General features: G+C 40.2%; 1 protein-coding gene and 1 long non-coding RNA gene across 3 annotated transcripts in view; both read left to right on the top strand.

Moving 5' to 3' along the window:
- Positions 1-12,394, top strand: part of LOC127977424 (genetic suppressor element 1-like) — an 870,445-nt gene that overhangs the window by 747,328 nt on the left and 110,723 nt on the right. The gene's annotated exons all lie outside the window — the stretch shown is intronic.
- Positions 1-12,394, top strand: part of LOC127977436 (uncharacterized) — a 37,368-nt gene that overhangs the window by 11,918 nt on the left and 13,056 nt on the right. For both annotated transcript variants that reach the window (XR_008158211.1, XR_008158210.1), the window contains one exon: positions 5,161-5,483. This is a non-coding gene — a long non-coding RNA (uncharacterized LOC127977436). The remainder of the gene's footprint in view (positions 1-5,160; positions 5,484-12,394) is intronic.

A 12,394-nucleotide genomic window follows, 5' to 3' on the forward strand; every position in this document is an offset into this window, starting at 1 on the left:
TGTTTTGGGTCACCTGGTTTTTTGTTCAGTCTTGATCAAACCACTGCAATAATATTCTCTGGACTCTCTAGATCAATAATTTTCAAAAATATGTTGCATTTTGTCCTTTGGTTAGCTATAAGAGGTCATTTAGGAAAGGGCCGTGGCCACATGTAACCTAAAGCCTATAAAACTGAAACAAAAACTCAAAATTTTATGAAACTTGGTTATAACATGTGAAAGATGACCCACCAAGCATGCAAAGTTTCATTAAGATCAGAAAATAGCTGGTGCTATAACAGTTAAAATGGCCTAAAAAACAAAAGATTTCTGTTGTGAACGGCATTAAACTGCAAAAAAAAAAAAAAAGGGGTAATATAATCACACATGCATTAGATCTGTATTTTTTCTAAACAATCATGCAAAATTTAACAGAGATTAGGTAAAAAAGAACACTGTAATATTTATAAAGCTTCAAAACCCAGTGTTGAATAAAAAATTGCAATTATAACCACTAGATGTCACCGGAAGACCACTAATGAGCTCACTAAAGACTAAAACATTACAGTTTATGGGCTTGTTGAGGGATTCATCTAGAAAAAATGTATATTACTATTATTTAATATTACTGTTCAAGCATTTCAGATCACATTGAGTCAAAGTTTACCAATTTATTCATACAGATATATCTAATGTTTATAATTATGCCAGATTATGATTGCAATGAAACCTGAAAAATGACATAGAAGCCCATAAAAACAGAAGACTTGCAATAGGTTTTATCACCCATCATTTATTTTAATTATCTATATATATAACAAAATGTGTGCATCTGTGTGTGGGTTTAAGCATGCTTATTGAGTATTAATATACTAGTTTAAACATTTCATGTTTGTGTGTGTCTGTAATTCTGTTCTATTCTTTTACTGTCAGCCATATGTAGGTTATTTAAAATCAGTGCTGTACTATTATCTAGACTGTGAAATTATACATAAATTGCGTATGCTTCTTTGGAATGAAATTAAGACAACATATAACAGTTATAAAGGTTAAAGAGACAGTGTTGTATGATAAATTGCATTTACGACCACTAGATGTCACTGGAAGACCACTAATGGGCTCACTAAAGACTAAAACATTACAGTTCATTGTCTCGATGATTGATTCATCTAGAAAAATATATATTACTATTATTTAATATTACTGTTCAAGCATTTAAGATCACATTGAGTGAAAGTTCAACAATTTATTCATACATGTATATCAAATGTTTACTATTATGTCAGAATATGAATGCAATGAAACCTGACATAGAAATGTAAGAAAATAAGTATTTCTGTGAGTTGTGTGTCACCTATAATTTATTTCAAATATCTACATACAACAAAATGTGTGGGCATGTACTTCTCTGTGTGTGTGTGTGTGTGTGTGTGTGTGTGTAATCATGCTTATTGATTATTCATATAATAGTTGAACCATTTCATTTCTGTGTGTGAGTGTCTGTGAGCCTATTCTCCATGTTAGACAATGGCACACACAAGTTTGGCTTAATTACAACAAAGCTTTGCAGAGATATAGCCTCAGACTCATTTTGTGAAGATGCCTGACATCTGAAGCAGCGCTGTACAAAAACGGTTTCGTCTATTGACACGAAATCCATAACTTTTTGTCAGCACGGTCTGAAGATGATCTGATTCAATTTTGGTGAAAATCAGACAAACGGTTGAGGATGAGTTTAAAAAAAAAGGTTTTCAACATGAATCAAAATGGCGGACAGGAAGTTTTGCTTAATATGACATAATTGGTATGTATGTTGTCGGCATGTCCCAAGGAACATTTTGAGACATGTTTCATGATAATAGGCTAATGCAATCAAAAGTTATTAGCATTATTGGAAATGTAATAATTAGCGGTTATTGATTGGTTTATTACTCTTGACCAATAGGTGGCGCTGTGACCAAAATGATGTGGCGTGGTCAATGTGATGTGACAATGTCACATATTAAGTTTTGTGTAAATATCTCCAACCTTTGCAGAGATACAGCCTCAGATGCAGTTTGGCATCTTTCCAGCAAATTCGTTGGTACGCTAATTGAAAACGGTTACGTGTATCGACACAAATTCCATAACTTTTTGCCAGCATGGTCTGAAGATGATCCAAATCAAATTTGGTGAAAATCTGAGCAACGGTCTAGGAGGAGTTCGAAAAAGTAGGTTTTCAACATGAATCAAAATGGCGGACAGGAAATTTTGCCAAAATTGACAAATGGGGTATCGGTGTTCTCGGCATGACCCAAGGAATCTATCGACATCATTTTTGTTACAATAGGCTAATGTATGCAAAAGTTATTAGCATTTTTCGAAAAATCGTTATAACTATTGACCACAAGGTGGCGCTGCCCCCAATTTTTTTGTGTACATTCAGGGCATGGAGCCGGACATTTTTGTAATTATTTGCGAAACGATACGTAACTTCATTCTTAAGATACAGCAATTTACAACTAAATTCAAAATGGCCGACGCCCAAAATGGCCGAATTGGGAAAATTCGGTATCATTCGACTCGGAATGATGCACTGAATCTAAAGACACCACTTTTGTGATTTTTGGCAAAACCGTTCAGAAGTTATGAGCAAAAACATGCATTTTTCATATCTCCTGACCACTAGGGGGCACAATGCCGAAACACTGCAGGTAGTCCCAGGGAATGGTTGTTATAAGCCCCACCAAGATTGGTCTCAATAGGCCAAACCGTTGCGGAGATATAGCCTCACGTTCACGTTTGCGTGCTTTTCGAAGAATTCGTTCATGAGCTATTCGGAAACGGTTAGAGAAATCAACTTGAATTCCATAACTTTTTGCCAGCATGGTCTGAAGATTATCTGATTCAATTTTCGTGACAATCGGTGCAACGGCCTAGGACGAGTTCGAAAAAGTAGGTTTTACGAACAATTGACGATAGCGAAAAAACTAAGCCTTGCGATTTTTGAATTTAGGTGTCCATTCGACTCGGCATGAGCCAAGGAATCACAGGAAAAAAGAATTTTCATTTTGTGGCTTACGGTTCAAGAGTTATTAGCATCAAGTTTTTGAAAGTTTAGACAATTGGTGGCGCTAGAGAGTTTGAGTTAGAGACTTCAAATTTGCTACGGTTAATGTTCAGACAGTCCTCTATTAGTGTGCCAAATTATACAACTTTCCCGCAATCGGTTCTATGGGCTACCATAGACTTGGGGTGGAAGAAGAAGAGGAAGAATAATAATAATAACGCCAACAAACACAATAGGTGCCTTCGCACCTTCGGTGCTTGGCCCCTAATAACGCCAACAAACACAATAGGTGCCTTCGCACCTTCGGTGCTTGGCCCCTAATAATAATAACGCCAACAAACACAATAGGTGCCTTCGCACCTTCGGTGCTTGGCCCCTAATTAAAGCTGCAAGCAGCGATGAACGGGCCCTCGCACCCGGGCTCACCGCCAGCGAGTGGCTTTATTAATTAGGTGAACGGTGAGAAATATGCATTTAAACTCATAAATATAAGTGGAATATATCAAAGTTTACTCCACATATGTGCCAATCTTCCTGTTGCCAGCAGGTGGTGCTCTCATTATAATGGAATATTGGCCTTCAAATGTGTTTAGGGCAGGACTCTTATCGAACATGTGAAGTTTGGGGAAGATCGAACAAATTATGCCTGAGTTCCAACAACTTCTCTTACTGTGGCGAGACATCAAAATTTGTCATGTCGCCATGGACACGCCCTTTAACAAAAACTCAAGATCTCCACAAGTTAACATTGCACAGGCCTTTAGATTAGACTGACTACAAAAAATACTTTAATCTCAAAATAAAACTAGGAGTAGTTTGTTGCAGCCTAAAACATGTCACTTCCTGTTGCCAGCAGGTGGCGCTATGACTATAACTGAAAATGGGCATGTAGATCTGTTAAGGGCAGAAGTCTTATCTAACATGTGAAGTTTGGGGCAGATTGGACATTGTATGTCTGAGTTACAGCAACTTCCTTTTCATGGCGAAACATCGAAATTTGTCAGGCCACCATGGACACGCCCTTTAACGAAACCTCAAGATCTTCACCATTTAACATCTCAAAGGCCTTAAGATTTAACTGACCAAGTTTGGTGTTGATCTGAATAAATCTCTAGGAGGAGTTAGCTAAAGTACAACCCCTGAAAATGGCAAAAACAACGCCAATTGTGCAGAGAAAATTCTAAATAACTGACTTCCTGTTGGGATTCGGATTTTGTACCAAGAGACTTTTTCGTAGATATTGGTGTGTTACATGTGTGTACCGATTTTTGTACATGTACGTGAAACATAGCTCGAGGAGCACTCCGTTTAAAGTGTATACGCACTCCGTTGAAATTGTATAGGTGGCGCTATCGAGCCATTTTGCCACACTCGATGGAATATTGGCCTTCAGATCTGTTTAGGCCAGGACCCTTTACACACAAGTGAAGTTTGGGCAAGATCGGACATTTTATGCCTGAGTTATAACATCTTTTATTCCCATGGCGAGACATTCAACTTCATCACGGCGCCATGGACACACCTTTTAACAAAAACTCAAGATCTTCACAACTAAACATCACACAGGTCTTTAGAGTAGACTGACCACAAAAAAGACATTGATGTCATAAAATTTCTAGGAGTAGTTTGTCGCAGTGTAAAATATGTAACTTCCTGTTGCCAATAGGTGGCGCTATGACTATAACTGAATATTGGCATGTAGATCTGTTCAGGTCAACAGTCTTATCCAACATGTGAAGTTTGGGGCAGATTGGACATTGTATGTCTGAGTTACAGCAACTTCCTTTTTCATGGCGAAACATCGAAATTTGTCAGGCCGCCATGGACCCGCCCTTTAACGAAACCTCAAGTCCTTCGCAATTTATTATCGCAAAGGCCTTTAGATTACACTGACCAAGTTTGGTGTTGATCTGAATAAATCTCTAGGAGGAGTTCGTTAAAGTACAACCCCTGAAAATGGCAAAAACAACACCAATTTTGAAGGGAAAATTCAAAATAACCGACTTCCTGTTGGGATCCGGATTTCGTACCAAGAGACTTTTTCGTAGATATTGGAGTGTTACATGTGTGTACCAATTTTTGTACATGTACGTGAAACATAGCTCGAGGCGCACTCCGTTGAAAGGGTATAGGTGGCGCTATAGAGCCATTTTGCCACACCTAATGGAATATTGGTCTTCAGATGTGTTCAGGCCAGGACTCTTATCACACATGTGAAGTTTGGGGAAGATCGGACATTTTATGCCTGAGTTATAACATCTTTTATTCCCATGGCGAGACATCGAACTTTGTCGCGGCGCCATGAACAAGCCTTTTAACGAAAACTCAAGATCTTCACAACTGAACATCGCACAGGCCTTTAGATTAGACTGACCACAAAAAAGACATTGATGTCATAAAATTTCTAGGAGTAGTTCGTCGCAGCGTAAAATATGTCACTTCCTGTTGCCAATAGGTGGCGCTATGACTATAACTGAATATGGGCATGTAGATCTGTTCAGGTTCGGAGTCTCATCAAACATGTGAAGTTTGGGGCAGATTGGTCATTGTATGTCTGAGTTATAGCAACTTCATTTTTCATGGCGAATCATCGAAATTCGCCAGGCCGCCACGGACACGCCCTTCAACGAAAACTCAAGATCTTCGCAATTTAACATCGCAAAGGCCTTTAGATTAAGCATACCAAATTTGGTGTTGATTTGAAGAACTCTCTAGGAGGAGTTCGTTCAAATACAACACATGGAAATGACCAAAATTACACAAAATATGCTCATAATATTAAAAATAACCGACTTCCTGTTGGGTTTAGAATTTCGCTCCAAGAGTCTTTTTTGTAGGTATTAGTGTGTTACATATGTGTGCCAATTTTCGTGCATGCACGTGAAACATAGCTGGAAGGCTGTTGATTTTCTTGGTATAGGTGGCGCTGTCGAGCCATTTTGCCACACCCTCTTCTGAATCCTATATCAGACGAAAATTTTCACCAGGTTTGACGCGTGTGCAAAGTTTCATGACTTTTTGAGCATGTTAAAGCCCTCAAAAATGCGATTCATTCGGGAGAAGAAGAAGAAGAAGAAGAAGAAGAAGAATAATTAAAGCTGCAAGCAGCGATGAACGGGCCCTCGCACCCGGGCTCACCGGCAGTGAGTGGCCTTAGTAAATTGGTGAACGGTGAGAAATATGCATTCAAACTCATAAATATAAGTGGAAAATATCAACATTTATTCCACATGTGCCAATCTTCCTGGTGCCAGCAGGTGGTGCTATCATTATAATGGAATATGGCCCTTCAAATGTGTTCCGGGCAGGACTCCCATCGAACATGTGAAGTTTGGGGAAGATCGAACAAATTATGCCTGAGTTACAACAACTTCTCTTGCTGTGGCGAGACATCAAAATTTGTCATGGCGCCATGGACACGCCCTTTAACAAAAACTCAAGATCTCCACAAGTTAAAATTGCACAGGCCTTTAGATTAGACTGAATACAAAAAATACTTTAATCTCAAAAAAATTCTAGGAGTAGTTTGTCGCAGCCTAAAACATGTCACTTCCTGTTGCCAGCAGGTGGCGCTATGACTATCACTGAAAATGGGCATGTAGATCTGTTAAGGGCAGAAGTCTTATCTAACATGTGAAGTTTGGGGCAGATTGGACATTGTATGTCTGAGTTACAGCAACTTCCTTTTTCATGGCGAAACATCGAAATTTGGCAGGCCACCATGGACACGCCCTTTAACGAAACCTCAAGATCTTCGCAATTTAACATCACAAAGGCCTTTAGATTACACTGACCAAGTTTGGTGTTGATCTGAATAAATCTCTAGGAGGAGTTCGTTAAAGTACAACCCCTGAAAATGGCAAAAACAACGCCAATTTTGCAGAGAAAATTCTAAATAACCGACTTCCTGTTGGGATTCGGATTTCGTACCAAGATACTTTTTTGTAGGTATTGGTGTGTTACATGTGTGTACCGATTTTTGTACATGTACGTGAAACATAGCTCGAGGCACACTCCGTTGAAAGTGTATAGGTGGCGCTATAGAGCCATTTTGCCATACCCGATGGAATATTGGCCTTCAGATGTGTTCAGGCCAGGACTCTTATCACACATGTGAAGTTTGGGGAAGATCGGACATTTTATGCCTGAGTTATAACATCTTTTATTCCCATGGCGAGACATCGAACTTTGCCATGGCGCCGTGGACACGCCTTTTAACGAAAACTCAAGATCTTCACAACTGAACATCGCACAGGCCTTTAGATTAGACTGACCACAAAAAAGACATTGATGTCAAAAAATTTCTAGGAGTAGTTCATCACAGTGTAAAATATGTCACTTCCTGTTGCCAATAGGTGGCGCTATGACTATAACTGAATATGGGCATGTCAATCTGTTCAGGTTTGGAGTCACATCAAACATGTGAAGTTTGGGGCTGATTGGACATTGTATGTCTGAGTTATAGCTACTTCATTTTTCATGGCGAATCATCAAAATTCGCCAGGCCGCCACGGACACGCCCTTCAACGAAAACTCAAGATCTTCGCAATTTAACATCTCAATGGCCTTTAGATTAGGCATACCAAATTTGGTGTTGATCTGAATTAATCTCTAGGAGGAGTTCGTTAAAATACAATGCATGGAAATGGCAAAAATGACAAAAAATTTGCTCATAATATTAAAAATAACCAACTTCCTGTTGGGTTTAGAATTTTGCTCCAAGAGTCTTTTTTGTAGGTCTTGGTGTCTTACATGTGTTTACCGATTTTCAGACATGTGCGTGAAACGTAGCTCGAGGCGCACACCGCTGAACATGTATAGGTGGCGCTGTCGAGCCATTTTGCCACGCCCACTTCTGAAACCCATATCAGACGTAAATTTTCACCAGTTCGGAGGTGTGTGCAAATTTTCCTGACTTTTTGAGTATGTTAAGGCCTTCAAAAACGCGATTCATTGGGGAGAAGAATAATAATAATAATAATAATAAACGGAGCAGATACAATAGGGTCCTCACACCTTCGGTGCTCGGGCCCTAATTAAAGCTGCAAGCAGCGATGAACGGGCCCTCGCACCCGGGCTCACCGGCAGCGAGTGGCTTTAGTTAATAGGTGAACGGTGAGAAATATGCGTTTAAACTCATAAATATAAGTAGAATATATCAATGTTTATTCCATATATGTGCAAATCTTCCTGTTGCCAGCAGGTGGCGCTATCATTATAATGGAAAATTGGCCTTCAGATGTGTTCAGGGCAGGACTTTTATCGAACATGTGAGGTTTGGGGAGGATTGGACATTTTATGCCTGAGTTACAACAACATCCTATTTTATGGCGAAACAATGAAATTTGTCAGGCCGCCATGGACACGCCCTTTAACGAAACCTCAAGATCTTCGCAATTTAAGATCGCAAAAGGCTTTAGATTACACTGACCAAGTTTGGTGTTGATCTGAATAAATATCTAGGAGGAGTTCGTTAAAGTACAACCCCTGAAAATGGCCAAAACAACACTAATTTTGCAGAGAAAATTCCAAATAACTGACTTCCTGTTGGGATTCGGACTTCGTACCAAGAGACTTTTTCGTAGATATTGGTGTGTTACATGTGTGTACCGATTTTTGTACATGTACGTGAAACATAGCTCAAGGCGCACTCCGTTTAAAGTGTATACGCACTCCGTTGAAAGTGTATAGGTGGCGCTATTGAGCCATTTTGCCACACTCGATGGAATATTGGCCTTCAGATCTGTCCAGGCCAGGACCCTTATCACACAAGTGAAGTTTGGGCAAGATCGGACATTTTATGCCTGAGTTATAACATCTTTTATTCCCATGGCGAGACATTGAACTTCATCACGGCGCCATGGACACACCTTTTAACAAAAACTCAAGATCTTCACAACTAAACATCACACAGGTCTTTAGATTAGACTGACCACAAAAAAGACATTGATGTCATAAAATTTCTAGGAGTAGTTTGTCGCAGTGTAAAATATGTAACTTCCTGTTGCCAATAGGTGGCGCTATGACTATAACTGAATATTGGCATGTAGATCTGTTCAGGTCAAGAGTCTTATCCAACATGTGAAGTTTGGGGCAGATTGGACATTGTATGTCTGAGTTACAGCAACTTCCTTTTTCATGGCGAAACATCGAAATTTGTCAGGCCGCCATGGACCCGCCCTTTAACGAAACCTCAAGTCCTTCGCAATTTATTATCGCAAAGGGCTTTAGATTACACTGACCAAGTTTGGTGTTGATCTGAATAAATCTCTAGGAGGAGTTCGTTAAAGTACAACCCCTGAAAATGGCAAAGACAACAGCAATTTTGAAGGGAAAATTCAAAATAACCGACTTCCTGTTGGGATCCGGATTTCGTACCAAGAGACTTTTTTGTAGGTATTGGAGTGTTACATGTGTGTACCAATTTTTGTACATGTACGTGAAACATAGCTCGAGGCGCACTCCGTTGAAAGTGTATAGGTGGCGCTATAGAGCCATTCTGCCACACCCGGTGGAATATTGGCCTGAAGATCTGTTCAGGCCAGGACTCTTATCACACATGTGAAGTTTGGGGAAGATCGGACATCTTATGCCTGAGTTATAACATCTTTTATTCGCATGGCGAGACATCGAACTTCGTCGCGGCGCCATGAACAAGCCTTTTAACGAAAACTCAAGATCTTCACAACTGAACATCGCACAGGCCTTTAGATTAGACTGACCACAAAAAAGACATTGATGTCATAAAATTTCTAGGAGTAGTTCGTCGCAGCGTAAAATATGTCACTTCCTGTTGCCAATAGGTGGCGCTATGACTATAACTGAATATGGGCATGTCAATCTGTTCAGGTTCGGAGTCTCATCAAAAATGTGAAGTTTGGGGCAGATTGGTCATTGTATGTGTGAGTTATAGCAACTTCATTTTTCATGGCGAATCATCGAAATTCGCCAGGCCGCCACGGACACGCCCTTCAACGAAAAGTCAGGATCTTCGCAATTTAACATCGCAAAGGCCTTTAGATTAGGCATACCAAATTTGGTGTTGATTTGAAGAACTCTCTAGGAGGAGTTCGTTAAAATACAACACATGGAAATGACCAAAATTACACAAAATATGCTCATAATATTAAAAATAACCGACTTCCTGTTGGGTTTAGAATTTCGCTCCAAGAGTCTTTTTTGTAGGTATTGGTGTGTTACATATGTGTGCCAATTTTCGTGCATGTACGTGAAACATAGCTGGAAGGCTGTTGATTTTCTTGGTATAGGTGGCGCTGTCGAGCCATTTTGCCACACCCTCTTCTGAATCCTATATCAGACGAAAATTTTCACCAGGTTTGACGAGTGTGCAAAGTTTCATGACTTTTTGAGCATGTTAAAGCCCTCAAAAATGCGATTCATTCGGGAGAAGAAGAAGAAGAAGAAGAAGAAGAAGAATAATAATAAAAAACAAAGCAGATACAAGAGGGTCCTCGCACCTCGGTGCTCGGGCCCTAATAATAAAAAACAAAGCAGATACAAGAGGGTCCTCGCACCTCGGTGCTCGGGCCCTAACAAAGCAGATACAAGAGGGTCCTCGCACCTCGGTGCTCGGGCCCTAATAAACGGAGCAGATACAATAGGGTCCTCACACCTTCGGTGCTCGGGCCCTAATAAACAGAGCAGATACAATAGGGTCCTCACACCATCGGTGCTCGGGCCCTAATTAAAGCTGCAAGCAGCGATGAACGGGCCCTCGCACCCGGGCTCCCCGCCAGCGAGTGGCATTAGTAAAAATGTTAACGGTGAGAAATATGCATTTAAAGTCATAAATATGATTGGAATATATCAAAGTATATTCTGTATATGTTCCAATCTTCCTGTTGCCAGCAGGTGGCGCTATCATTATTACGGAAAATTGGCCTTCAGATGTGTTCAGACCAGGACTCGAACATGTGAAGTCTGGGGAAGATCGAACAATTTATGCCTGAGTTATAACAACCTCTCTTGCTGTGGCGAGACATCAAACTTGTCATGGCGCCATGGACACGCCCTTTAACAAAAACTCAAGATCTTCAAAAGTTAACATTGCACAGGCCTTTAGATTAGACTGACCACAAAATATATATTAATCTCAAAAAAAATTCCAGGAGTAGTTTGTCGCAGCGTAAAAGATGTCACTTCCTGTTGCCAGCAGGTGGCGCTATGACTATAACTGAATATGGGCATGTAGATCTGTTAAGGGCAGAAGTCTCAACCAACATGTGAAGTTTGGGGCAGATTGGACATTGTATGTCTGAGTTACAGCAACTTCATTTTTCATGGCGAAACATCGAAATTTGTCAGGCCGCCATGGACACGCCCTTTAACGAAACCTCAAGTCCTTCGCAATTTAACATCGCAAATGGCTTTAGATTACACTGACCAAGTTTGGTGTTGATCTGAATAAATCTCTAGGAGGAGTTCGTTAAAGTACAACCCCTGAAAATAGCAAAAACAACACCAATTTTGCAGGGAAAATTCAAAATAACCGACTTCCTGTTGGGATTCGGATTTCGTACCAAGAGACTTTTTTGTAGATATTGGTGAGTTACATGTGTGTACCAATTTTTGTACATGTACGTGAAACATAGCTCGAGGTGCACTCCGTTGAAAGTGTACAGGTGGCGCTATCGAGCCATTCTGCCACACCCAGTGGAATATTGGCCTGCAGATCTGTTCAGGTCAGGACTCTTATCACACATGTGAAGTTTGGGGATGATCGGACATTTTATGCCTGAGTTATAACATCTTTTATTCCCATGGCGAGACATCGAACTTCGCCATGGTGCCGTGGACACGCCTTTTAACGAAAACTCAAGATCTTCACAACTGAACATCGCACAGGTCTTTAGATTAGACTGACCACAAAAAAGACATTGATGTCAAAAAATTTCTAGGAGTAGTTTGTCACAGCGTAAAATATGTCACTTCCTGTTGCCAATAGGTGGCGCTATGACTATAACTGAATATGGGCATGTCAATCTGTTCAGGTTCAGAGTCTCATCAAACATGTGAAGTTTGGGGCAGATTGGACATTGTATGTCTGAGTTATAGCAACTTCATTTTTCGTGGCGAATCATCGAAATTCGCCAGGCCGCCACGGACACGCCCTTCAACGAAAACTCAAGATCTTCGCAATTTAACATCGCAAAGGCCTTTAGATTAGGCATACCAAATTTGGTGTTGATTTGAAGAAATCTCTAGGAGGAGTTCGTTAAAATACAACACATGGAAATGACCAAAATTACACAAAATTTGCTCATAATATTAAAAATAACCGACTTCCTGTTGGGTTTAGAATTTTGCTCCAAGAGTCTTTTTTGTAGGTATTGGTGTGTTACATAT

The sequence above is a fragment of the Carassius gibelio genome, chromosome B18 (genome assembly GCF_023724105.1).
Source record: "Carassius gibelio isolate Cgi1373 ecotype wild population from Czech Republic chromosome B18, carGib1.2-hapl.c, whole genome shotgun sequence".
Lineage (NCBI taxonomy): Eukaryota > Metazoa > Chordata > Actinopteri > Cypriniformes > Cyprinidae > Carassius > Carassius gibelio.